This window comes from Macaca thibetana, chromosome 2, assembly GCF_024542745.1.
Source record: "Macaca thibetana thibetana isolate TM-01 chromosome 2, ASM2454274v1, whole genome shotgun sequence".
NCBI lineage: Eukaryota > Metazoa > Chordata > Mammalia > Primates > Cercopithecidae > Macaca > Macaca thibetana.
Window position 1 is genome coordinate 89,222,141 of NC_065579.1, and position 23,766 is coordinate 89,245,906.

The 23,766-nt window shown below is 36.6% G+C and overlaps 1 protein-coding gene across 2 annotated transcripts in view; it reads left to right on the plus strand.

The window, feature by feature from the left end:
- Positions 1-489: 489 nt before the first annotated feature.
- Positions 490-23,766, plus strand: part of MAP3K13 (mitogen-activated protein kinase kinase kinase 13) — a 195,118-nt gene continuing 171,841 nt past the window's right edge. For both annotated transcript variants that reach the window (XM_050780234.1, XM_050780240.1), the window contains exon 1: positions 490-617. The gene's annotated coding sequence lies outside the window, so the exon portion shown is untranslated. The remainder of the gene's footprint in view (positions 618-23,766) is intronic.

Below are 23,766 nucleotides of genomic sequence, written 5' to 3' on the forward strand. Positions count from 1 at the left end.
TGTGTGTGTGTGTGTGTGTGTGTGTTTTACAGAGATGAAACTTCTTAAGCATTTTTTAGATATAAAAATCTAAGATGTTCTCAAAATAGGTTGAAAACTCCAAAAAGTTGACATGTAAATATACTATTGCACTGTTTAAATTTTAAGTTTACATACCCTTAAACCTTGTTTTCCCAGTTTCTGGAAAGTGCCCAGAATCATGCCCATTTGTGTATACTGTTACTGTGGTACCACCTTTAGAATACATAAAATTATGGTACAAAGTCATGTTTTGAGATCCTGTAGATTTATGTTAATATTATTGTCTTACTTAAAAATCCAGTCTAATTTTGCTACCTCAGTCTCCTATTCAGTGTCAATCTGTTGTTCAGTGTGATGTCCACTAAACTGTGGACATCTAAATGTCTGTGTAGTATAACTTTTATTCATAATGAGTTGGTATCTCAGTGGTAACTTAGGTCTGTACATTGACATTCTTGAGGTTTTCGGTTTTGCAGAACACTGATATCTATGGACTCTAAAAATGGACTTCATTTAAAGAAACCCACGGACCATTAATGGACAAAAACATGAGTCAATATGTATTGTGGCATTCAAATCCTAGCACTTTGGGAGAGGTAAGTAATTGACTGTGTTTTATGTTTGTTGAGATTGTAGAACAATCTTAAATTTGCCTAGGAAATTATAGGATTGTAATTGAAAAGTACAGTTCTTAATCTCTTTATGTTTTAATCAGGACCTTCCAAAGAAAGGTTTGTTTTGTATATATGAAGCAATTGTTCTTATTTTTCTGTAAAGTTGATCAGAAATTGAAGATTGGCAAGCTATATTTATATTGTTCCTGGAAAGTTACTGCTCTGCTTTCTTTTTTTAGGGGGGAACCTCCTTTCAACACTTTACATCCTGGTAGAAATAATTTAATCTGTGGATACCCTGTAGAAATGAGGCCTCAAATAGTCATTTAAATTATCTTGCATCCAAGTTTGGCTATGTAATAGTATATGTATCAAATCTACTGATCAATTTTATCTTGTGCCTCAGATTTAAGCAAGAAAAGAGGCCCAAAAATGTCTTTTTTTCTTTTTCCTGCCTTATTCATGCTATTTTATTTTTTTCTTTCTTCTTCTTTTAAAAAATGTATTAGGTGGTTGATTCTCCAGGCCTTTTATCTTTCTGTCTCAAGGGGGTAAAATTTATTTTCTCCCATTTTACCTTTTTTAATTGATCGGTTTGTTCATTTTCAGAACCTTAACTTCTAACTTTATGATAATATTTGTCACCCTTTAATCACTAAGCATTAAACTTGTAGTTTTTTTCTGGTCTCCTTTGTAGATACCCTGGCTTCTTATTTAGAATTTGCTTAATTCTATAGCAGACAGTACTTCTAGGAATTCATCTTTCAGATTTATTTGGCCTTACACACAGAAATTTGCATACAAAGATTTTTGTCACCATATTGTTTGAAATTTAAAAAACCTGCTAGAAATAGCCTGTGTTTCAACAGAGGTCTAGTTAAATGACTGTCTTTATACAAAGTAATACTTTGCAGCTCTTAGGATAAAGTAGTTGCAGAGATGCAGATATAGAAAAATCTCTAATACATATTGTTAACTGATAAAACAATAAAAAGAACTATACATACAGTATGTTTTCATTTGTGTTTATATAAAGCATACATTTATATACATACATACAAAATTTCTTCAAACCAGCGTAAGGAATTATTGACAGATAACCCTGGGAAATGAGACTAGAGGCCTAGACTAGGAAGAAGAGACTCACATCTCACAATTTTTCCGTATACTATTTCTGGTGGGTTGATTTTTTTTTACTATGAGCATGTTTGTATTTTCATAATACTAAGAAACAAACAGCAAGTCTTTACAATAATTTAACAATTATGAGAGTCTTTTACTATTCCCTTATGACTTTCTGTTCTTATAATACTTGGACTATTTAGAAGAAGTAGGGTTACATAAATGAGTTAAGATTTTTTCAGAGCTGCAATCTATTCCAATCCATTGTAATAGATTTTAAACCTTGACGTTAGATTGTTACTATTAATAAGATCTTAAGAATACTAAATGCTTAGTCTTGCCAAATTCAGTATTCATTTACAGTATACTGAGTGTTGCTGACCTGACCAGGTGATATGGTGGGTGTTACCATTGTTTGCAAGCTAGGTTAGTATTGCTGTGGCATAATTCTGAACTTCACAGTATTACTGAATAGGATGAACTTTGTTTTATTTGAATTGCTATTTAGGGACTTTTTAAACAACTCATTATTATTTTACTTTGTTCTTGATGTTTAGAACTGGCTTAAAGCATTGCGAAGAATGGCTTGTTCTGTTAGTAAAATCAGTAAACCAGAAAAATAATTTATATAATTGGTAATCTCATTTTGTATTACTTTTAATTAGCTGATTATCTGCCTTGGGAATGCAGCAGAAAATTCTGGTGACTTTTACTTCGATAATCATTTTTGTCTTCCCATACTTTTATTGTAGGACATTTGGAATAGTAGTAATAGATAAGTAAAATGAATTATATGAAAAATTTAAATATATAATAATCTTTATTTTTTAATAAGGATTTTATTAGAAACTTGCTTGAGAATAGGCTTTGTAAGATACATACCTATATGATACCACTTATTGTGTGTCTGTTAAAAATCATAATGAACGCCTGGCACTTTGCTCACAAGGTCAGGAGATCGAGTGGTCTCTTAAAAATCAAAAAATTAGCCGGGCGCGGTTGTGGGCACCTGTAGTCCCAGCTACTCGGGAGGCTGAGGCAGGAGAAGTTGAACCCGGGAGGCGGAGCTCGAGATCGCGCCCTGTAACTCCAGCCCGACAGAGCGAGACTCCGTCTCAAAAAAAAAAAAAAAAAAAAAAAAAAGAAAAAAAAAAAATCATAATGAAGGCTGCTAACTATTGGTTGAATCATGATTAGTAGAATAGAAGAAGTTATAGGCTCACGCCTGTAATCCCAGCACTTTGGGAGGCCAAGGTGGGTGAATCACCTGAGTTCGGGAGTTCGAGACCAGCTTGACAACCATGGAGAAACCCCATCTCAACTAAAATTACAAAAAATTAGCTGGGCGTGGTGGCACATGCCTGTAATCCCAGCTACTCAGGAGGCTGAGGTAGGAGAATCACTTGAACCCAGGAGGCAGAGGTTGCGGTGAGCCAAGATCACACCATTGCACTCCAGCCTGGGCAAACTTGGCAGAGTATTTTGCATATACTCATCTCTGTTAAATGATGCTTTGTTTCCTAATGTCCTTGGGATTAATCACTATCATCATGAAGGGGAAATCAGTGAGTGCGATGCCTAGAGTAAGACTCTTTATTCTTGCTAAGTGAATGGATAGCAATGAATTGAATCCAAGGACAGATTGTTTTCCTAAATCAAGAGGATAGAATATGGTAAAGGTGACATGGAGAGAAAGGAGATGAACCTGAATGTAAAAGTTACATGTAGAGAACACAGAATTGAGGAAAGATGCTTCTATATGTGTGTGTATATATGTGTGTACATAGAGATATAGTATATAATATCTACATCTATGTATGTTGCATACATATATGTTCTGGAAACATATATATTTATAGAGAGAGAATATATATATTCCAGAAATATGTGTGTGTATGTGTATATACACATAGAGAGAGAGATAAAGAGAGAATATACATATATATATATATATATTCCGGAAAACCAGATAGGAGGTTATCCAGTTAGTCAATAAGGAAAAAAAAAAAAAGCGCATTAAGTCCTTAGAGCTGGGCCTGTCATAGGCTAACTCATGATTTTGCGAGTAGCTTAAATAATTTTGGAAGTTTTAAGATTATTCACAGAGTTGAAATGACAAGAAGGCAGACCTAAGCTTAAGTGAGAAAATTAAAATCTAGCAACATAAACTATTATGTTAACCATATCTTTTGAGATTCTGTTTTGTGTTGTTTTGGGGAGGGGAGAAAGAATAGAGAACTCAAAAATTTATTGATGTTCAATTTGAATTGAACTAGAACATAAGTCTTTCCTAGCATTCCAATTGTTTATGACCAAGATTAAACAGATCGCATTAACCTATAAAACATTAATGCACAAAAACTGATTTGATTACCTTGCAGAACAGGAGAACTGTTTTTAATCAATGTTTTGATCCTATAAAAGGGCAATTGTAATGATCTAGATTGAGGGGACTGGAACTATTTAGAAGACTTTGGAAGGGTTGTTCTTTGTCATTTGAGGCCAAATTTCATTCAAAATAAGAGAAAGTATAGAACTATTAATAATTAGCAGTGAAGCAGACTGTGTTGAGAGGCAGTGAACTCCTGGTAATTTGGGTTGCTTAAGCAGATTTTGAACATCAGGAACACTGTAGAGGGGATTTTTCATTGTATGGAAGAATGTACTAGATTATTCCGGAGACCTCTTTCAAATCCTAAAAACTTTTTTGTAGTGTAATAAAGTGATTTATTGTAGATGGGTTTAACCTCTTATTCCTATATTTAAATACTGATAGCTAACATATCCACTGGTCACTTATCCATCAACCTCACCTCACCCATAACCAGGACATAAATTTTAAAATTATTTGAACTTCAAATTATAAGACATAAAATCAACATGCTTTTCTCAGATCCTTACTCAGTTTACTTTTATTTTAGACACAATTCTGATAGGCTTAATTAGCTGGCATCTAATTCCATGAGATATTAGAAGTAACAAATCATGAATAGTCCAGGTGCTCCTATTAGAGGCAAAGAAAAAAAGAAAAAACTCATAAAGCAGACCAGCGAATTTAAAATTGTAGCAACCTGAGTCCTTTTGATAAGATGAAAACAACTCTATATTAATGGATATTCAAAATGATAACCCTGACTGAAAAGAAGTAATTTATGTTTAGTATTTTCTATTGAAGAAGGGAAGAATACCTGAATTTTAGAAAGATCTCTTCAGTGTGTTTAATAACAAAAGACAGTTGGATAGATATTTTGGCATTTGGAGAGGCTGCATTGTATAGTGGAAAGAGCACAAACTCTAGAGTAATATAGACAGATTTGAATCTGGGCTCCAGTCTATTAATTAAGTTTTATTATTCATTTCAAGCCTCCATTTCCTCAGCTGTAAAAAGGAATTTACTGAAGGTTAATGTATATAAAGTCTTGCCTAAGTAAAAATAGCTATTGTTATTATTTCATTATTACCATAAAGCTGATTTTATCTTGGTTAAAAAAAATTTTTGGCTATTCAAGTAGAGCAAGAATAAACTTATCTAATAGTTTTAGTGTAAGTTTAATATATATAATGCTAATAATGGTGATGGCATGCTTGAAAAAAGTTTTTAAAAATTATACAAGTAATTCATATCCACCTTACAAAAATTAGGTTATAGAAAATATACCTAAGCAAAACAAGGAATAAAGTTGTCAGAATCCTTTATCACTATAATATTTTAGTGCATGCTTCATTTTTAAACTGCTTTGACATTCCCACAGGGTGTCACTTCTGAGTAGTGACTGCTGAAATGGATTCTATATTACTACTGTTGGGGAATTTACATTATTCACTGTGCTTTCTAATCATAACATGAAGTGAAAGATTGTGACATGGCACAATACTGATTAAAATAAAGCCCCGGTCCTGGTAAATTTTGTTGTATTGAAACCAGTTTTGTAGAGTGGTGGGTGTTGCTTTCTGTTCTGGAGCCAGAGAGCCCAAGTTTGAATCCCGTCTCTACTATTTATCAGCTGGGTAATTACCTGAATTTCTTAATTTTTCTGTACTTCAGTTTCTTTATCTGTAAATTGGGGACAATAGTAGTATCTAATTCATGGGTTGTTGTGAGGATTAAAGGAATTAATCTACATAAAGGGTTTAGAGCAGTGCCTGGCACAAAGTATAGACTCAGTAAATATTAGCTGCTATTATTATTCGTTTTTAGGCAGGTTTATACAAGCATATAAGATAAACAGAATGAGCACAAAATTAAGTCAGTGAGATTAAAAACCTCTTCTAAAAAAGGGAGAGGTATGGAACAGAGGCTAGTATCCCCTGAGGGAGAGAGGCCTCTGGTAATTATTTACTGAGCTAAAATTTCAGAGGGCTATAACTTGTCTTTTGTTGCATCAGGCACATGTTTACTATATTTTTACTATATGATTTTCATTTGAACCTTGCAAAGGGGTCTGAATTTTTCCATTTGAAGGCATTGTTTCTTTTTCTCCCTGTTTAAATATTTCAATATTTTTGAACCATAATATTTCCACATCAGTTTCTTTCCCTACCCCACAAAGTCAACATCATTTTATGCTGCCTCTTCCAACAAGCATTTTGGCTGTGCTTTCAGAGATCAAAAGCTCTTTAAGACAATTCGATACCATGGATAGAGATCAAAGAGATACAATAAATTATCATTAAATCAGTGTATCTGACTACAGCCCCAGGGAGATTCTGTAAGAACTTTAAATTCTGTTGCAATTTTCAGTGACGGGTATTAATCAAAGAGATAAGCCAATGAACATATTTAGCCGTTCTGTCTACTGTACCTTTTAAAAAAATTTTTTTTCCTTTTCTTTTTTTTTTGATTTTCTCCTTTTCTTTTAGCATGGTATCTAGTAATCTGATTAATTACTGACCAAAAAGAAGTTTTTAATTTCCCTTAAAAAAATTGTTAGACTTGTAGTAGAATTTTTTTTGTGTTTTGTTTTGTTTTCAAGCATCAAGTACCACGTTTTTGAAGACCATGGCCTATCATCATTATGCATTCAAGATTTGAGTTTGAATAACCTCATCAAGACTTAGATCTTCTTCAAAAGCTTCAAGTCTCATCTGCATTAAAGCTCTCCATTGAACCCTCTCACAAAAGTACAAGCTTAAAGGGACTAAAATCCATTCATACATTCCATTTTATATCCCTTCCTCTGACTTCTCTTCAATTTCCTTGGCTTCTAGGGTGCTTCATATTGCTTATGTTCCTTTAGACTAGAGCCAAGGAGACAGTGCTTTCCAAAAAATGTGTTCTGTGGCCATAAGTTTTCATTGATAGAGAAGCATAAATTTAACATGATGAATTTAGAATTAGGACTTTTATGGTATCCTATAAAAAGTTGAGTTAACAGGCCGGGCACGGTGGTTCCTGCCTGTAATCCTAGCACTTTGGGAGGCTGAGGCAGCCGGATCCCCTGAGGTCAGGCATTTGAGACCAGCCTGGCCAACATGGCGAAACCCTATCTCTACTAAAAATACAAAAATTAGCCGGGCGTAGTGGAGGGTGCCTGTAATCCCAGCTACTTGGGAGACTGAGGCAGGAGAATCACTTGAACCCAGGAGGCGGGGTCTGCAGTGAGCTGAGATCGTGCCTCTGCACTCCAGCCTGGGTGACAGAGCAAGACTCTGTCTAAAAACAACAAAAAAAGTTGAATTAACAATAAGGAAATTAGGACGAAGTGGCAAAAATATTTTGGGTTACATTATACTCTCAGAAGCTATGTGGTTTAGAGAAAAGGGTCCCCAACCACAAAAGTTAGTGGTTCTTATTCTGTCTACCTCATACTAGGTATATGGTAACTAATAAAGTCACTTAACCTCTCTGAACCGTAACTTCATCATCTATGAAGTGAATCTGACATTTTCCCCCCGGCCTACCTCACAGGGTTGTTGTGAGGATCAAATGAAATAATGTACATGAAAAGACATATATAAAATGTATAATACAGACAAAGGGTCCTGTTACATAGTTGGAAGTCATTCCCTCAGATCTTGGGTCTAGGAAGGTAGGTGATTTAAACTCACTGAAAGCATGTACCATATTCAGGTCGGATACATGGTAACAAGGCTATATTAAATTTTTTTCTCTGAGTTGAGTCCCTAAAATACTATCATGGGCTGATTCTAAGAAGGAGCACGAATATATATTCCCCTAAAATTATAGCTTAGCATTGTTAATGCTCTAGAGCAGTTATCAGAGTTATATGTTGTAACATATTAGTGATTTGTGAAACTTTTTAACTAAAATGTGACCCTCATTTTTCTTTAAATGAAAGAACATAGAATATTTCACAATGCATTCCATGTGGTAAGAGTAAAAAATTGTTTTAGTTATATGTACAAATGTGTGTGTGTGAAGGTGTGTGTACTTGGTCATTAAATAAAATGTACTTTTTTTCCCCTGTGAGTTGCAGCTGCTGTTCTTTCTTTCTTTTTTCTTCTTTTTTTTGAGACGGAGTCTGACTCTGTCACCTAGGCTGGAGTATAGTGGCGCGATCTTGGCTCACTGCAACCTCTGCCCCCTGGGTTTAAGTGATTCTCCTGCCTCAGCCTCCTGAGGAGCTAGGATTACAGGCACTCGCCACTGCGCCCGGCTAATATTTGTATTTTAAGTAGAGACGGGGTTTTGCCATGTTGGCCAGGCTGGTCTCAAATTCCTGACCTCAGGTGATCTACCCACCTCTGCCTCCCAAAGCGCTAGGATTATAGGCGTGAGCCAGTGCACCCAGCTTCTTTTTCTTTTTGAGACAGGGTCTCATTTTATCATCCAGGCTGAAGTGCAGTGGCACAGGCTACAGCAGCGGCGTGATCATGGCTCACTTCAGCCTTGACCTACCGGGCTCAAGTGATTCTCCCACCTCAGCCTCCCCAGGTAGCTGGGACTACAGGCACAGGCCCCCACAACCGGCTAATTTTTCTATTTTTTGTAGAGATGGGGTTTCATCGTGTTATGCAGGCTGGTCTTGAACTCCTGAGCTCAAGTGATCCACCCACCTCAGCCTCCCAAAGTATTGGGATTAGACATGAGCCACTGTGCCCAGCCATCAGTTGCTGTTCTCAGAGTGCCATTTTGGCACTAATGCCTTCCTACGCATTTGGATTCCTAAGAGACTCAGCATTTTTTTTCACTTTCTACTACTACTTGTGACAAAGAAATTAATACCAATTTGACTTATGGTGTAATTGAAATATTTTTTATTTCGTAGCACAGATAAAGCCTGTATGCCTCATGGATATTTAATATTTTAGTATCTATTCTGATACCCAGACTGTTACAGCATTTAAAAGCTTGCTTCAACCTCTACTAGCAGAAAGATTGTGTCAAATATTTTGCTTTTTAATTTTTTTTTCTTGTATCTTTCTGGCCTAATTGCAAACAAAACCCTCCATTTAGCATTATTCGAGGACTAAGTAGAGAGAGGCTATCAAGAATGTAGTTAGCATGACTGGGAATTTGATGGTCTCTGGAAAAGAAAGTGCCATTTCTTTTCTTTCTTTGAGTAACTAGGTTTATCTTTAGTTTAATGATTTAAGATAAATAATTCACTAACATTAACTTGTTCAACTGTTACTCCTAAAAACAGATATCTCCCTCTTTGGTGATAGCATTGGTTAGGTTAGCAGAGGTGACTTTATTATAGTGTCCATGAACAATAGGGCATTGCTGCTGCTTCCCAGGGTTATGCATTCCAGTTCATTGATGAAGAACTAATTTTTTAGTGCTTTAGTGTACTGAAATGCTGCCTTTAGTGCCCTGGAATTATTTAAAGCTTGTTAGAAGGTTGTGCAAGGTATTAATTTTCTCTGCTTATAAATTATATGAATGTATATAGTCCTAGCAATATGAATGTTTATCAGAAGATGTATAATGTAGAATCCAACTGCCTCATTCTTCCTGAACAGGCGTGGCCAAACTTCTTACATTAATGGAGACTGAATGAATTGCAAAGGTTGTATAAATCGAGGCTATTATGTTTATGACAATTGGCAGCTGTGGCATAAAAGGCTCATTACCATCTGTAATTGACATTTTGTTGTTCCTCCTTCCTCCACACTTTTGCCAAAAAATGGCATTGGTATTACTACCTCTCCATGCAGGAAGTAGGATCTACCTATGAGAAAGTTCAAGAGAGTAGTTAGGCAAGTTCAGCTATCCCTGACCTTCTTCCACAACCCTCATGAAACTAATCCATTGCAAAATTCAGTCTTTTCTGCTTCCTAAATATCTTTCAAATTATTCATCTTTGTTTCCATGTCCGTCCTTATTTATTTTATCATCTTTGCCTACATTTTTGCAATATCTCTTGAATGGTTTTTTGTATTTACTCCTCCCCCCTCTTATCTCATTGCTTTTAGACTGATTTTTTAAAATACAGTTCTAATATTTTTGATCCTCTGATCTAAACTCTTATTATCTTATTGCCCTTAGAATTCAACCCCAAATCTTCAATCATTCTTTGCCTACTAAGCTCAAACCATAATGGTCTTCCAATTCTCTGACAATGCCATTTTTTTTTTCTTCAGAGTTTTTGTTGTCGTTATTGTTGTTGAGACAGAGTGTTGCTTTGTCGCCCAGGCTGGAGTGCAGTGGCGCAATCTTGGCTCACTGCAACCTCCGCCTCCCGGTTCAAGCAGTCATCTGCCACAGCCTCCCGAGTAGCTGGGATTACAGGTGCCCGCCACCACGCCTGGCTAATTTTTGTATTTTTAGTAGAGATAGGGTTTCACCATGTTGGCCAGGCTGGTCTTGAACTCCTGACCTCGTGATCCACCCACCTCGGCCTCCCAAAGTGTTGGGATTACAGGCGTAAGCCACCGTGCCCAGCCTTCTTTAGGGCTTTTGCAGATACTTTCTGCTTGGAATGCCCTCCTCTCTCCTATTCCTCTTCACATAACCCACTTCTACTCATACTACCAGTCTCACTTTTAAAGTGATATAGTCTCACTTTTAAAATAATATTTAATATTATTTTTTCCAAGAAGCCTTCCTCCATATCTCAGACTAGATTAGACCTCCATTCTCTATCATTCTTTCATAAATCACCCATTTTTTCTCAAACATAGCATAGTTGTAATTATTTCTCATATATAATCATTTGTGAATAATCTTACAAGGCAACCTTTAGAAGGGCAGTGACTGATGCATGTTTTATTACACTGTATGCCCAGTGTTTAGGAAATTGCCTAGCAAATAGTAGGGAATCAGTAAATATTTGTCAACTGATTCTTCCCACAGCTACCACTCTTCACTTAGATATTTCAGTACTGTAAGTTCTTCTGGGTTGTTGAACTTGCTCTGTTTAAAACCCTCCACTTGGCTGAGTGCAGTGCTCATGCCTGCAATTCCAGCACTTTCGGAGGCCAAGGCAGGAGGATCGCTTGAGGCCAGGAGTTCAAGACCAGCAACACAGTGAGACTCCAGTCTCTACAAAATAAAAATAATTTTAAAATGAGCCGGGCATCGTGGCACACGCCTGTAGTCCCAGCTACTCAGGAGGCTCAGGTGGAAGGATTGCTTGAGCCCAGGAGGTCCAGGCTGCAGTGAGCCATGATTGTGCCCCTGCACTCCAGCCTGGGTAACAGAGTGAGAGCCTGTCTCAAACACACAAACAAAAACCCTCTAGTTGCTTCTCATCTCACTCCAAATATGAGCCCAAGTCCTTATAATGGTCTCTAGGGCCTTACCTGATATGCCTCTACTCTCTCCTTACCTCTCTACCATCTACTGGACTGCCCAGCCCAGATCTCTTAGCTGATCTCAGAAATGTCAAGCTTTCTTCTGCCTCAGGACCTTTGTACTTGATATTCCCTGTGCCTGGAATACCATTGCCTTAGATATCTGTCTGGTTTAATCTGTCATCTTCTTTAGGCCCTTGAGGTTATGTGACTTCAGTGAGGCCCTCTTTGACCATCTTATTTAAAATTGTAACCTCACTACGTGGCATCCCTAGTCTTCTCTGCTTTACTTTTCTCCATCGTACTTATCTCTGATTGACATTCTCTTCATAGGTATTTTCCCCAGTACTGAGAACAGTGACTGACACATGGTAGGACCTTAGAACTTACTTATTAATTTTTTTTTTTTTTTTTTTTTTTTTTGAGACGGAGTCTTGCTCTGTCACCCAGGCTGGAGTGCAGTGGCCGGATCTCAGCTCACTGCAAGCTCCTCCTCTCGGGTTCACGCCATTCTCCTGCCTCAGCCTCCCGAGTAGCTGGGACTACAGGCACCCGCCACTTCGCCCGGCTAGTTTTTTGTATTTTTTAGTAGAGACGGGGTTTCACCGTGTTAGCCAGGATGGTCTCGATCTCCTGACCTCATGATCCGCCCGTCTCGGCCTCCCAAAGTGCTGGGATTACAGGCTTGAGCCACCGTGCCCGCCCAGAACTTACTTATTAATTGAGTTAATTTAACCTGTACTCACAGAGATGCATATTTGGGACAATGAGACCTGTAGCCCAAATTATGAGGGCTGAATATTTCAAGATGATTTTAGGAGATGAGTTAGTTAAATTGATTTATATCCTGCCTTGTTCTAAAAAAATTTTCAAATGCATGTAGTATGTAGGATGGAGACATAAAGAGAATAAGACAAAGCGAATGTAATAGTATTAAAGTGAGTAATGTACAGAAGGTCCCGCATAGTGGCTAAAGGCATGTTATAAATTTGGCTTATGAAAGAGTTAGCTTGCTCAGAAATGGTTGAGCTGGAATCAAGAATCTGTTCTCTGGCACAGGTCACAGATATTTGAGTCTTACATAGAAACCCAGAAAACCCATTTAACTATAAGACATTGTGCAATTACTCTTCAAAAAAAAAAAAAAAAAAAACTTGCTTTCTGTATTAGGAAATTTCCTATTGGCATAAAATGTACACAGTCTATCCATTATAAAGGCTCTGCTACATTTGAGAGATGGCAGTCACAGCTACCACCTCTGCTTATATCATGTCCAGGACATTCCCAAAGTTGATTTAAACCAAGTAATTGGATATTTTTGAAAGTTAGCTGTGAAAAATACCAACCAGCACATTAATTACCCCAGTTTCTCCTCCTCTAATCATGAGGTAGCATGACAGTACAGTGGTTGTGGCTTCCTTCCTTTTGAGGTAGATAATTGGCAACTTAGAAATAGGTTCTTGGCTGGGTGTGGTGACTCACACCTGTAATCCCAGCACTTTGGGAGGCCAAGGTGGGCAGATCACCTGAGGTCAGGAGTTCGAGACCAGCCTGGCCAACATGGTGAAACCCTGTCTCTACTAATAATACAAAAATCAGCCGAGTGTGCTGGCATATGCCTGTAATCCCAGCTACTCAGGAGGCTGAGGTGGGAGAATCTCTTGAACCCAGGAGGCGGAGGTTCCAATGAGCTGAGACTGTGCCACTGTACTCCAGTCTGGGCAACACAGTGAGACTCCGTCTCAAAAAGAAAAAAAAAAAGAAAAGAAAAAGAAATAGGTTCTTATGTAGTCACAACTAAACAAGGTAGGAAGATTGAGAGTCGGATGAATTAGACTTCAAGAAATTTTTCACCAGTACAGTAACCCAAAATAAGAGCTTCTCTCTCTCTCTCTCTCTCTGTGCATACAATTAATAGATACTATATAGTACATGTCTTTCTGTTCATGGTATGTATACTTTCCTAATTCTGTCTTTTTTTTTTTTTTTTTTTTTGTCATTTAAAACTGAGTCTGAGAATTGTTGCCATGTCTGCAGGCCAGAGATAAAGCAAGGAACGTGGGGACAGACTACAGGCCTTTCAGTAAACTCTACAGTACCTCACTAAACAAAGCTGGTATTTTTGAGGCAAAAGATGAGAATATTTAGCTAAATGGTGTTCCATTCGCAAAATGTGCTAGTTCTTATTTGATTTTTTTCTTCCTTCTTAGAAAGCTTTATCCTTTCTATCTTTGACTTGCAGATAAATATTACATTTGAAGTCACATCTGTCCCACACCATTTTTTTTAGGGAAGAGGAAAACTAAATGAACCATAGACTTAGGGAAATAATGGAAATATGGATGTTTAAAAAAACCATTTATGTTCCACGTATTTCAAGGAAAGGAAATGAGGAGACACATTAAGAACACCACAGAACCATTAAAATGGACAACTCACATAAGGGGAAAGTATTTACCAAAAGCATTATGTATAACATGTTGCTGATTAAATTTGTGTTGTTATATTTAACGTGTAAGTATACATTATTCTAATTTAAAATATGTTTATTGAATTTGCTTTACATATTGTATTTATTTGATGGAACTTTATGTTCATTTTTTAAGACGTCAAATATCTCCTCGTTTTGACATTTCATGAGTAACAGGAGAAAACCTGAAAAGAGACAAAAGTAATGCAAAGGTCATTGTGTCTTCCAGCATAAGTGATGTAGAAGCAGAAAGATCTTATTTTCATTAGAAGTGGTGAAGTGGCAGAAAGACAATATCCCCCGACTGGTTTGCTGACACAAATTTTGCCATATAGTGAGAACAAAAAAATATGTCTAGGCGTTTAACTCATTATCTCCTCAACTATGGTACACAGAATGTCTGACACAACTACAAGAGATTTTGTAAGCCAAAAGGGTTCTGTAATGACATGTTTGGAAAACGTTGCAGTCTTTTTTGAAAATTTATAATGTATCTTAACACATTCCAAATGTGCAATCACAATTCTTTTTCGCTCATAAAATCTATTAATAACCCTTGGAATCATCTTTCAGGAAATGCTGAAAATTTTGCTTCTGTTTAGGATGTAGAATGTTGCAAGAGAACATTGTTCCTATCCTAACAATGAGAAAAATCTTGATAATCCACAAAGTCATGATGTTTCTTGAGCTCATCAGAGAGTTGAGGTCACAAGGCAATCAGATGAACTGAAATTCCAAAGAGAGACAAGCCCTTTTGAAGAGATAGGACACAGAAACTGTGTTACCTTTGGCAGAGCATAGGAGGAAGAGAAGGCACTGTAAAGGTAGGTAAGAAGAAAGCGGCTGCCGGGCGTGGTGGCTCAAGCCTGTAATCCCAGCACTTTGGGAGGCCGAGGCGGGCGGATCACAAGGTCAGGAGATCGAGACCACAGTGAAACCCCGTCTCTACTAAAAATACAAAAAAAAATTAGCCGGGCGCGGTGGCGGGCGCCTATAGTCCTAGCTACTCAGGAGGCTGAGGCAGGAGAATGGCGTGAGCCCGGGAGGCGGAGCTTGCAGTGAGCCGAGATCACGCCACTGCACTCCAGCCTGGGCAACAGCGTGAGACTCCGTCTCAAAAAAAAAAAAAAAAAAAAAAAAAAAAAAAAAAAAAAAAAAGAAGAAAGTGGCTAAAACTGTAATGAATTCTTAAAGGCTTAGTGTGGGATCCTGTAACATTTCAGAATAACGGGGAGCCCCAGTCACAAAAGTAGCCTGCACTCACTTGCAAGCTTTCTTTTATGGGCCCCTGTGTTAGTTTCCTAGGGCTACCAGAACAAAGTACAGCAGTGTGCTGTGTAATGACATTTCAGCCAATGACTCCATCTTCATATTGCCATCCTCTCTGTATGTCTGTCTGTTTTTTCTCTCTCTCTCTTTTTAAAACCATTTTTAAAGATATAGTGCAGTAATATTAACTGTATATATATATGTGTGTGTATATATATATATACATATATATATAGTTACGAAACAGATCTCTCAAACTTTTTCATCTTGCAAAACTGAAACTCTATACCCCTTGAATAACTCACCTTTTCTCTCTTCCCCATTCTGCTAGTAGCACCATTCTACTTCTCATTTCTAAGAGTTTGACTATTTTTGATACTTCATAGAAGTGGAATCATGCAATAGTTTTCTTTTTGTGGCTGGTTTGTTTCACTTAACATAATGTCCTCAGAGTTCATCTATGTTGTAGCATATGATAGGATTTCCTTCTTTTTTTTTTTTCAGACGGATTTTCACTCTTGTTGCCCAGGCTAGAGTGCAGTGGCGCGATCTCAGCTCACTGCAACCTCCGCCTCCTGAATTCAAGCTATTTTCCTGTCTCAGCCTCCCGAGTAGCTGGGATTATAGCCACCCACCACTACACCCAGCTAAGTTTTTGTATTTTTAGTAGAGACAGGGATTCACCATGTTGGTCAGGCTGGTCTTAAACTCCTGACCTCAAGTGATCCGCCTGCCTCTGCCTCCCAAAGTGCTGGGATTACAGACATGAGCCAGCACGTCTGGCCTACCTTCTTTTTTAAGGCTGAATAATATCCATTGTGTGAATATACCAAATTTTCTTTATTCATCTGTTGGTGGACATTTAGGTTGTTGGCTATTGTGACTAATACTGCAATGAACATGAGTGTGCGAATATCTCTTTGAAATCTTGTTTTTAATTCTTTTGGGTATATACCCAGAAGTGGGATTGCTAGATCATATGGTAATTCTATTTTTAATTTTTTGAGGAACTTCCATACTGTTTTCCATAGCAGCTGCACCATTTTACATTCCCACCAACAGTGTACAGAGGCTCCAAGTACTCTACATCCTTACCAACACTTGTTATTGTTTTTTTTGTTTTTATTTTATTTATTTATTTATTTTTAGTTAATTTACTTTTTTAAATAGTGGTCATCCTAATAGGTATGAGGTGATACTATTCTGGTTTTAATTTTCATTTCCCTAATGATTATTGATGTTGAGGATCTTTTCATATGCTTGTTGGTCATTTGTATATCTTCTTTGGAGAAATGTCTGTCAAGTTCTTTGCCCATTTTTAAATTGAGTTATTTTGTTTTTTTAATTATTATTATTGAGTTGTAAGACATCATTATATTAATATATTCTGGATTTTTGTCAAGTTCTCTTGAGAAACTTTTTAAGGTTGCCTTTTCACTCTTAGATTATTTCCTTTGCTGCATGTAAGTTTGTAAGTTCGCTGTAGTCCCATTTGTCTATTTTTTGCACTTGTTGCCTGTGCTTTTCATGTTAATATCTAAATAATAATTGCCAAACCCAATGTCATTAAGCTTTTCCCCTGTGTTTTCTTCCAGGAGTTTTATAGTTTCAGGTCTTACAGTTAGGCCTATGATCCATTCTGAGTTCATCTTTGTAATCAACATTTTGTAGGATCTTTGTATGACAGGGTCCAACTTCATTCTTTTGCATGTGGATATCCAGTTTTCCCAATGCCATTTGTTGAAGAGACTGTCCTTTTCCCATTGTGTGACCTCAGCACCCTTGTCAAAGATCATTTGACCATATACATGAGGGTTCGTTTTGGGGCTATTCTGTTCCATTGGACAATATGTCTGTTTATGCCACTACTATTCTGTTTTGATTACTAAAGCTTTGTAATGTATGTTGAAGTCAGGAAGTTTGAGGCCTTCAGCTTTTTCTTCTTTCTCATATTTTTTAAGGCTATTCGGAGTCCTTTGAGATTTCATATGAATTAAAAGTTTTTGTTTTCTATTTCTGTAAAAACATTGTTAGGGTTTTGATAGGGATTGCATGAATCTGTAGGTCATTTTAGGTAGTATGAACATTTTAATAATATTAAGTCTTACTGGGCGCGGTGGCTTATGTCTGTAATCCCAGCACTTTGGGAGGCCGAGGTGGGTGGATTACTTGAGGTCAAGAGTTTGAGACCAGCCTGGCCAACATAGTGAAACCCTGTCTGGGGGGAAGAGGTTGCAGTGAGCCGAAATCCCACCACTGCACTCCAACCTGGGTGACAGAGCAAGAGTCTGTCTGAAAAAGTAAATAAATAAATGAGCAAATAAATAATATTAAGTCTTCCACTCCATGAGTATAGGATGTCTTTTCATTTATTCGTGTCTTCTTTAATTTCTTTCAGCAATGTTTTATAGTTTTCAATGTACAAGTCTTTTTCCTCCTTCTTTACATTTATTCCTACTTATTTTATTCTTTTTGATGCTATTATAAATGGGCTTGTTTTCTTAGTTTCCTTTATCAGATGGGTCCTTGTTAGTATATAGAAACACACTGATTTTTGTGTTTTATATTCTGATTCATTGATTTTATATTCTGCAACTTTGCTGAATTTATTAATTTTTTGTGGAATCTTTAGGATTTTCTACATATATAATCAAGCCATCTGTGAACAGAAATAATTTTACTTCTTTCTTTCCAATTTGCATGACTTTTATTTCTTTTTCTTGTATAATTGCCCTCGCCGGAACTTCTATTACTATGTTGAGTAGAAGTGGTGAAGGTGGGCAATCCTTCCCTTCTTCCTGATATTAAAGGGAAAGTTTTCAGTATTTCACCATGCAGTGTGATATTAGCTGTGGATTCTTCATAAATGGCCTTTATTGTATTAAGATATATCCTTCTATTTTTAGTTTGTTGGGTGTTTTTATCATGAAAGGGTATTGAAGTTTATCATGCTTTTTCTGAATCAACTGAGATGGTCATGTGGTTTTGGCCTTCATTGTGTTAATGTGGTATATTACATTGATCGATTTCATATGTTTAAGCCATTCTTGTGTTCCAGGAATAAATCCCATTTGATCATAATGTATAATGCCTTTAATGTGCTGTTGAATTCTGCTTGCTAATATTTTATTCAGGATTTTTACATCAGTGTTCATCCGGGATATCAGTCTGTAGTTTTCTTAGAGTATCATTGTCTGCTTTTAGTATCAGGGTAGTGGTAGCTAGTTTGGAAGTTTTCATCCTCTTCAATTTTTTGAAAGAGTTTGAGAAGGATCAGTGTTAATTCTTCTTTAAATGTGTGGTAGAATTGTCCATTGAAGGCATCTGGTCGTGGCTGTTTTTGTTGTTGTTGGTAGGTGTTTGATTACTGATTCACTCTTCTTACTAGTTACAGGTCTTTTCTGATTTTTTTCTTTATGATTCAGTCTTGGTAGGTTGTATGTTTCTAGAAATCTATCATTTTTTTCGATGGTATCCAATTTGTGTATAATTATCCATAGTAGTCTCTTATGATCCTTTTTATTTCTATGGCATCAGTTGTAATGTCTTCTTTTACTTTTAATTTTTATTATTCAAATCTTCTCTATTTTTTACCTTAGTCTAGCTAAGGATTTGTCAATTTTGTTGTCTTTTTAAAAAAGACAAGTTCTTCGTTTTGCTGATTTCTTTCTACTATTTTTCTATCCTCTATTTTATTTATTTCTGTTCTAATTTTTATTATTTCCTTCCTAATACTAATGTTGGGTTTAGTTTATAATTTTGTTTCATTGTGATTGGAAAAGATGCTTGGTATGGTTTCAGTCTTCTTAAATTTGTTAAGACTTGTCATGTGGCGTAACATGTTATCTATCCCAGAGAATGTTCCATGTGTCCTTGAGAAGAATGTGTGTTCTGCTATTGTGGAGTAGAATATTCTGTATATCTGTTAATACCAATTGGTTTATAGGGTTGTGTAAGTCATCTGTTTTCTTATTGATTATTTGCCTGGTTGTTCTATCCATTATTAAAAGTGGGGCATTGAAATCTCCTACTATTATTGTGTTACCATCTGGTTTTTCTTTTAGTCTGTCAATGTTTGCTTTATATTTGGTTGTTCTCCTGTTACAAATATAAATACATATTTATAATTACTACTTTCTTCCTAGTGAATTAATCCTTTATTTATTATATAATGTCCTTCTTTGTCTCCTGACAATTTTTTTTTTAACTTCAAGTCTCTTTTATCTGATATTACTATGGCCACCCCTGTTCTCTTTTGGTTATCATTTGCATGGAATATCTTTTTCCATCCTTTCACTTTCAGTCTGTGTGTGTTCTTATACCTAAAGTAAGTTTCTTATACATAGCATATAGTTGGGTCTTTCTTTAAAATCCATTTTCTATGTTGGGTTTAGTTTATAATTTTGTTTCATTGTGATTGGAAAAGATGCTTGGTATGGTTTCAGTCTTCTTAAATTTGTTAAGACTTGTCATGTGGCATAACATATTATCTATCCCAGAGAATGTTCAGTCTTCCTTTTGATTGAAAGTTCTGTTTACATTTAAAGTAATTATTGATAGGGAAGGACTTATTATTGCCATTTTAAGATTTCTTTTCTGTATGTCTTGTAGTTCTTTTGTACCTGTTTTCCTGTCTAGCTGCCTGCCATTTTGTTCTGTTGACTTTTTGTAGAGAGAGATATGCTTTGACACCTTTCTCACTTTCTCTTGTGTATCTTCTAAAGAGATTTTATTTGTGTTTACAATGGGGATTACGTAAAACATCTTATAATTGTAACAATCTATTTTAAACTGATACCAACTTAATTTAAACCATGTACAAAAACTCTACTCCTTTATATACCCCCTACTTTATCAATGTCACAAATTATGTCTTTTATACTTTGTATCTAGTAACATAATTTTATAGTTTATAGTTATAGTTATTTTTATGCTTTTATCTTTTAAATTCTACATGGAAATTAAAAGTGATTTATGTGCCACCATTACAGTATTACATGATTCTGTATTTACCTGTGTATTTACCTTTACAGAGAGCTTTACATGTTTATATGCTTTCAAGTTGTTATGTACTATCCTTTTATTTCAACTTGAGGGTCTTCCTTTAGCATTTCTTGTAAGGTAGCTCTAGTGCTGAACTCCTTCAGCTTTTGATTATCTGGGAAGGTCTATTTTTTTTCCTTCATTAAAATTTTTAAATTTTTATATATTTATTTTTATGATTTTAACTTTTATTTGAGATTTAGGGGATATATGTGCAGGTTTGTTACATGGGTATATTACATGATGCTATGGTTTGGGATACAATTGATCCTGTCACCCAGATAGTGAGCATAGTACCCTATAGTTAGTTTTCCAACTCATCTCCCTTCCTCCCCTTTCTTCCCTGTCTACTAGTCCCCAGTGTCTACTGTTGCCATCTTGATGTCTATTTGTATGCAATGTTTAACTTCCACTTATAAGTAAGAACATGTAGTATTTAGTTTTCTATTCCTGTGCTAATTCTTTTAGGATAATGGCCTTGAGCTGCATTCATATTGCTGAAGAGAACATGATTTCATCCTTTTTTATGACTGCATAGCATTTCATGGTATATCTATCTATCTTTCTATCTATCTATCTATCTATCTATCTATCTATCTATCTATCTACCTATCTATCTATATCACATTTTCTTTACCCAGTCCACCATTGATGGGCACCTAGGTTGATTTCATGTCTTTGATATTGTGAATAGTGCTGTGATGTACATGAGTGCATGTGTCTTTTTGGTATAACAATCATTTTCTTTTGGATGTATACCCAGAAATGGAATTGCTATGTTGAATGGTAGTTCTGTTTTAAGTTCTTTGAGAAATCTCCAAACTGCTTTCCACAGTGGCTGAACTTATCAACATTCCTACCAACAGTTCATAAGCATTCTCTTTTCTCCACAGCCTTATTAGCATCTGTTGTCTTTTGACTTTTTTATAATAGTCATTCTGACTGGTGTGAGATGGTATCTCATTGTGGTTTTGATTTGCATTTCTCTGATGATTAGTGATGGTGAGCTTTTTTCATATGTTTGTTGGCTGCATGTATGTCTTGTTTTGAGAAGTGTCTGTTCAAAGTTCCTTCGCACACTTTTTAATGGGGTTATTTGACTTTTGCTTGTTGAATTCTTTAAGTTCCTTATAGATTCTGGATATTAGACCTTTTGGTGGTTGAATAGTTGGTGAATATTTTATCCCATTCTGTAGGTTGTTTTTTTACTCTGTTGATAGTTTCTTTTGCTGTACAGAAGCGCTTTAGTTTAATTAGCTCTACTTGTCAATTTTTGTTTTTGTTGCAATCAGTTTTGAGGACTTAATAATACATACTTTACCAAGGCTAATGTCCATAATAGTGTTTCCTAGGTTTTCTTCTAGGATTCTTACAGTTTGAGGTCTTACATTTAAACTCCTTCAGTTTTGAAGGACAGTTTTGCTGGCTATAGTATTTCTGATTGGCAGTTTTTTCTTTTAGCAGTTTGAATATATCATACCACTCTCTCTGATCTGCAATGTTTCTGCTGAGAAATCCAATAATAATCTTATGGGAATTCTCTTGTATATGACAAGTCGCTTTTCTCTTGCTGCTTTCAAGATTCTTTGTGTCTGGCTTTTGATAGTTTGGTTACAGTGTGTCTCTGTGGGCCTCTTTGGATTCATCCTAGTTGGAGTCCTTTCAGCTTGTTCAATTTAGATTTCCATTTTTTTCTTCATGTTTGGGACATTTTCAGCCATTAGTTTTTCAAATAACCTCTCTGTCCCTTTCTCTCTCTCTCTTTCCTTTGATAATCCAGTTAATGCATATATTGGTCAACTAGATGGTGTTCCATAAGTCCCTTAGGCATTCTTCACTTTTCTTCATTGTTTTCACTTTTTATTCAGTTATCAAGCAGGAGCTTGATAATTTTTAATGGGTTTACTGATTTTGTTTTCTGTTTGATCAAGTTTGCTGTTGAATCTACTTAGTGTAATTTTTAATTCAGTTTTTTATATTCTTCAGCTTATAATTTCCATTTGGTTTTTTAAAAATACTTATTCTTCCACCCACCCCGCTAAGATGGAGTCTTGCTCTGTCGCCCATAGCTGGAGTGCAATGGCATGATCTCGGCTCACTGCAACCTCTGCCTCCTGGGTTAAAGCAATTCTCCTGCCTCAGCCTCTTGAGTAGCTGGGATTACAGGTGTGCGCCACCATGCCCAGCTAATTTTTGTATTTTTAGTAGGATGGGGTTTCACCATGTTGGCCAGGCTGGTCTTGAACTCCTGACCTCCTGATCCACCCGCTTCGGCCTCCCAAAGTGCTCGGATTACAGGCCTAAGCCACCGCGCCCACCTTTAAAATAGTTTTTATCTCTTTGTTGGTATTTTCATTTTGTTCATGTATCATTTTCCTGACTTCCTTTATTTGTCCATCTGTCCTCTTGTAGTGCATTGAGTTTCTTTGACAATTATTTTGAGTTCTTTGTCTCGTGATTGATAGACTTTCATTTCTTTGGTTTTTTTTTTTATTTAGATTTATTTTGTTCCCTTGGTTGGGTCCTTGTTTCTTTGTATTCCTGATTATTTTTTTCCTGGGATTTGCACATTTTTAAAAAACAGCCACTCTCCCAGTCTTCTGAACTGGCTTCATACAGGGAGGAAGAGGCGTTAAGACTCTCTTTAGCCCAGCTGTAGAGTCTTAGGGCCTCTCAAACCTTTAATGGGGATGTATCTCCTCTGAACTGTGCCTGTAATTTCCCAGTTAGAGGCTTGCTGGTTTCTTTTTTAGGCACTTGCTCCCTGTGGTGTCTTTCCATGGTATTGCTGGTTTTCTGGTGTTCCTACAAGCTGCCTAGGTCTCTTGTTCTCAGCAGTTCCCAGGCAACCACAAGTTGCCAGATCTGTCAGCATTCCAAGTCAGGCAAGACAGAAAGCTATCTCTTAGGCAGTCCCCAGAAAAGCTGAAAGATTGGATATACTTTCTACTCTTCTCTTTTCTTCATGAGAGAAAGCCATGAGTTGGGCATTTTCTCCCAATAACACTGAGTTCTGTTGTCTTCTGTCTGCTGTGCCACAGGTTCTCAGGTGCTGCAGCTAGCTGCTGAACTCTCCACTGTTCTCAGTGGCCCCCAAGCATCCAGAGTATTGTGGTTCTGTCAGTGTTCCACATCATGCTGGACAGCGACTATTCCCTTGGGCAGTTCCCTAAAAAGCTAGAACTTGGGATGTACTCTACTCTTTTCTTTCCCTTCTGATGAGAAGATGCAAGTTTGGCATTTTCTTGCAATTATGTAGGGCTGGACTGGCTTGGGGAAGGCCTATTATGGGTGAAATGTATAGACTTTTCTTGCCTGTTTCTATGTGGCTATTCTTGGCTTTGAGCTTGCCTGGGATACTGTGACTTTTTAACTGGTTTCTGGAGTTTTTTAAAGTCTTTTTGGACCATATGTTGTTGTTAAATCAGCATCTCTGTGGGGAAATGAGGTCCAGGGATTCCTATTCCACCGTGTTTTCTCTTCTTATAAGGATGCCAGTCATGTTGGATTAAGGCCCACACTATTCCA